Genomic DNA, 5,373 nt, shown 5'->3' on the forward strand with positions numbered 1-5,373 from the left:
CATGGTTTTGCTTCTTACAAGAAATTGTTCAATTAATGGTTTCAAACTATTAGCATTGAGAGAAGAAAGCAAGAAACTTATCATCAATTATTTTCAAACAAGCTGCATCCACAAATTTTAGGCCCCATATAAACATGGACAACAGGCATTGGCACATGGCTTTGCCTGCGGTGGTTAGTGACAAAAACTTAAACTCCATTTTGTATAAATAATCCCCCATTCATGATCCTTTCTCATCATCAAGCACAAGAATTATCAATTTAGTCATCAAAAGTCTCTAAATTTCTCATTCACTTTCTTGTTACCAGTATTCAAAGGAAAAATGGCAATACTCAGCGCTAAGAAACTCATCAAGATGGCCAGGAAATGGCAGAAGTTTGAGGCCATGCAGAGGAAGAGAATTTCATTTTAAAGAAATGAGAGTGATGTAGAAAGTTGCAGTACTTTCTCATCCTCTGTAGTCGAGAAAGACCATTTTGTAGTATATACAATTGATCAAGCTCGTTTTGTCGTTCACTTGGCTTACCTTGAAAATGAGGTTATTAGACAGCTTTTGGACATGTCCGAAGAAGAGTTTGGGTTGTCAAGTGGTGGCCCTATTACATTACCTTGTGATTCAGACTTCATGGACTACATCATATCACTAATCAAGAAAGGCATAACTGCTGAAGATCTTGTCAAAGCGTTGCTCCTATCAATTCCTTCCTCTTGTTGTTTGACTTCTTCTTTGTGCCAAGAAAGTGGAAGCCAACAGCTTCTTGTTTGTTGAGTGAAGGTTAACAATTTTGTTGTACATGCTAGCTGAAAAATAGTTTTTTAGACGGTAAAGATTGAAGAGTACACAATTGTAAAGCAAATCATACACATTGAATATTATTTTTGTGAGAAAATTTACCATATTCAAGACTTCTACTTTTCAGTTTGGTTACAGAAGTCCTAACAATCTAATCTTGGATTGATGTATTTTCTTTTCATAAGCGAAAACGCTAATTCAAGCATGATAAATATATAATTATAAATAAGTTTTCAAAGGCAAAATGACATACACCTATCACCATTTTTTGATCTGTATTGTTTAATCTATTTTGTCAGATTCATACATTAAGTTGAATCAAAACAATTTGGTAATATGAAAGATGAAAAATCTGTAGGTTACAAAAGCAATTAATTATGGGGAGTTAGTTCCTGGATTATTGTAGGAAAGAATATCCAGTGGTTTATTTCCAAGGTTTTCTTGCTATTCTTGAACTTGCACAGCTGAAGCCACCAGTTGAGAGTTGATTTCATAGATGGTTACTCAACTAATAGTAATTATCTCATAAAGTCACTTCATTTGTTGCAAACTATCCGTTGAGTAATTTTATGGGGATAAGGCACAAGTACCCCTAGACTATGACCGAAATCCCACAGACACTGCTTCTTAATTAAACTAAAAATATTTTTATGTAACTTTATATATATATATATATATATATATATATATACTAGTTTCTGAGCACGTGCAAAGCACGTGTGTTTCATGTGAATTTTTATAGATATGTTTGAATGAATATCCTGATTGAAATTGTGTTATAGAAATACTCGGATAAATCAATATACCTTGAATTTCAAGAACACTTCAAATTGCATCACATATAAATCTAAGAAGAGGCATATTCTACAATAAGAGGAGGGGGGGGGGGTTAGAAGAAAACAACAACAAAGAAATAGTGTTAAAAATTTGAAAACTTCCGGTTTCAAAAAAGAAAAATGATAAAGGGCAGGGGATGCTGGAGGACTATGAGATTTCTAGGAGCACAAAATCAATTTCTCACCGTTGTCGTTGTCGAGAAATCACTGTAGACACCACACTTCATATGTTCTTCATGATTGTCTTAAAGTCTTCGATTTCTTAACTAAAATAGCGTTCCTATATCTTCCATGCCTTTTGAAATGTATATGAAGATGAAATTATTTATTTAAAGATGAAACATAGTTTCTTTATTTACCTGAAGAAAGTCATTATTCACTTGGAAAAAAGATTTATTACTTTCAATTGTCTTTTCGTTTACCCTATTCATGGTTATTTAAATGTAAGTTTAACTGTTGTCTTTTCAATATCCTAATTATTGTAATTGAAGTGTGAATTTATTTTTTAGGTCATTAAAAATGAAAATATTGTGCTTTTATTTTCATATAATGTTATATATATTCAAATAATATTCAAATAAAGGGAAAATTCCTAGCAAAATTTTCCCATTGTTGTGAATAAAACATTTGCATCCAAACACTCTTAGATGAGAGATGTTGGGCTTTCTGCTTTTTAGTAATTCGCAAGGAGTTTTCTCTAACAGAGGTCTAGACATGCATCTATTTATAGTATCGATGGCAGTGTTTATTGCTTCTGCCCAAAAATGATTGGTGATTTTACTTGCGATCGTCATGGTTCTAGCTATTTCTTGAAAAGTTCTGTTCTATCTTTCAACCACACCGTTTTGTTGAGGGGTTCTAGGGGCAGAAAAATTATGATCAACTCTATGGGAGTCACAATATTGGGCAAACTTTGAATTCTCAAATTCTGTTCCATGGTCGGATCTGATTGCCATTAATTGTTTTCCAAATTTTGTTTGAATTTTCTCATTAATGAACAAAAAGCCACAAAGGCATCATCTTTTGATGCAAGAAATAGTAACCAGGTGTACCTAGTATAATCATCAACTAAAACAAACATCTATCATTTTCCTCCTCTGCTTTGAACCCTCATTGGTCCACACAGGTCCATGTGAATTAGTTCTAAGGAACATATTGAGCTTATCATCTGTTTTGATTTAAAAGATGATTTTATCTGTTTCCCTAGAGTACATGCTTCACATACCTTATCTTCCTTGGATTTTATTTTAGGAAGTCCTATAACTAAGTCCTTAGTGATGAGTTTGTTCAATTGTACTTGGCTAACATGACCCAACCATTTATACCATAACAAGGGATCTTTATCCAACACGCTTAAACATACCAAATTTTTATCAGAGATAGATGAGGTTTCTACGGTGTAGACATGTTTATCTCTTTTTCCGGTTAATACTACCTTTTGTGTGCTTAGGTTAATTACTTCAACACCAGTGGATCTAAAGAATAGATTGTTTCTTTTGTCACATAATAGAGATATGCTGAGTAGGTTGTGTCTAAGTCCTTCCACACAATAGACTTTATCAATTGAGTGTTCATCAGATCTTCCAATCTTACCACGTCCTCTGTTTAGACCCTTTTTTCCACCACCAAAAGCTACCATTCCTCCTTTTCCTTCTTCCAGTGAGAGAAACAATGTTTTATTACATGTCATGTGTCTTGAGCAAGCACGATACAATTACCAATGTTGCTTGTTTTCTCTCACTTCTTCCTGAAAAAAAGAATAATTAGAGGTTAGATTTAGGAACCCAGATTAACTTGGGTCCTTTGTTTTGATCAAAAGGTAAATAATATCTCTATGAGCCCACTTGGGCAGACTGTTTTTTCTAGGAATATACCTGTTCCTCTTGAATAGTTCCATAAGTTCCTTTTGTTTTATTTTCTCCAGTAGCTATGTATTTAGGAAAATATTGTTTAGAGTGACCTGAGTTCTACAAATAATACAAAACATAGGATTCCTATTTAAGGGTTGTTTACAACCTATTTCGATTTTAATGTTCCTATTATTGTTACCTGGATGGGTTACTAGCATGAAGGATTTTTTCCACTTATTTTCTCTTTCCATATCACTTTTCTTCCTATTTAATTCAAGATTTATTCTCCTAGAGTTTTCTTCTTCTAGCTTTAAGTGATTTTTGAGTTTGTCTACTTCAAGTTTTTGATTAGGCAGTTCACCCACTTTTTCTTTACCAAGAACTTTTAGTTTTAGATTCTCAGTTCTTAGTTCCATATTGTGTGATTAAAGTTTCTTGATTCTCTCTTGTAGATCAATATAGTCAAACTTTAAGCTAGACATAGAAGCAAGCAATTGGTTCTTCGTTTTAACAAGTTCTTGAATTGTGTCTATGGAAGCAAGTAATAGGAATGATAGCTTTTTCTTAGAGAACTTTTATAGTTTATTTTATCTTTTAAGTCAAGAAGATTTACCTCAGTTTCTTCAGAGTTTGATTCAGGTTCAGGTTCTGATTCTTCCATCGCCATCAAAGCTATGTCCTCATTATCTTCTTCATACATATATGAATAACCTATTTCCCAAGTTGTATACATTGCTTGGTCTTTTTCTTTATTTTTCTTTTTATTAAAGAGTTCTTTCTTTTCTTTTTCAACTTTTCCTTTATCCATTCTAATTTCCACATTGGGCAGTCCTTGATCTGGTGATCTGTCTTACCACACTTGAAGCAGTCTCCGCTTTGTGGTCTCTCAAGATTTTCTTCTTTCATGGGTGGTGATTTTTTACTAGCGTTTAAGTACTTTGTCAACCTGTTTCGCAGTGGTGTATACTTTGCCCAAGGATATTAGTTCATTTACCGTAGTGGTGAATCTGGTAATTATGTCTTGAAGAGATTCTCCGGACTTCATCTTGAAGGCTTCATTTTCAGAAAAAAGTCTGGCATTTCAAAATTTTCAAACTTGAGTTGTACCTTCGTGAGCGAAATGTAATGTATCATATATTTGTTTTGAAGAGGTACAACTTGAAATACTGTTAAATTCATCAGGTCCTAGTCCACATACGAGAATGCACTTAGCTTTTGCATTCTTTCCTAAGATCTTATAATCAGCTTCATCGTATTTATCTGTGGGTTTAGGTATTTTATTCCCTTCACTATCAGTAATAGTAGGAGTTATTAGTCCCTTAGTGATTCTAACTCATATTTCATAGTCTTCATTTTGAATGAAGTCTTCGATCATTGCCTTCCAACATGAGTAGTATTATCCATTAAATAAAGGAGGTATGTTGATGTGCTGTCCTTGACCATGTCCGATCCGAGGTGCAGAACTCATATTGATGTTTCTGTTGAGTTATTAGACTCTTGATTAATATAACCCGCTCTGATACCACTTGTTAATATTCTACCCTTCTGAATTCTTCACAGGAACACGTATAGATAACATGTTTCTGTTTGTATAAGACTTTAACAACAAACTAATCGAACAACACTTCGTATTATTTATAATACTAATTTTCGTGCACGCGCATTGCGCGTGTTTCCTATTAATAATATTTTTAAAGTTACATGCATATTTAGTTTTGAAAATAAAAGTAGTAAAAATTTGCAACTAAGATTATTTTTGAAGAATTAAAATAAATAGTTATTCATCCAATTGATTAATCTATAAAAAATGATTAATATATATACATATTATATATATATATACACATATATCTATATCTATATATATATATATACACACACACACACACACACA

At 32.8% G+C, this 5,373-nt stretch overlaps 1 pseudogene; it reads left to right on the forward strand.

Moving 5' to 3' along the window:
* Positions 1-214: 214 nt before the first annotated feature.
* On the forward strand, positions 215-925 carry LOC107017186 (annotated as a pseudogene).
* Positions 926-5,373: the final 4,448 nt, after the last annotated feature.

The sequence above is a fragment of the Solanum pennellii genome, chromosome 4 (genome assembly GCF_001406875.1).
Source record: "Solanum pennellii chromosome 4, SPENNV200".
NCBI lineage: Eukaryota > Viridiplantae > Streptophyta > Magnoliopsida > Solanales > Solanaceae > Solanum > Solanum pennellii.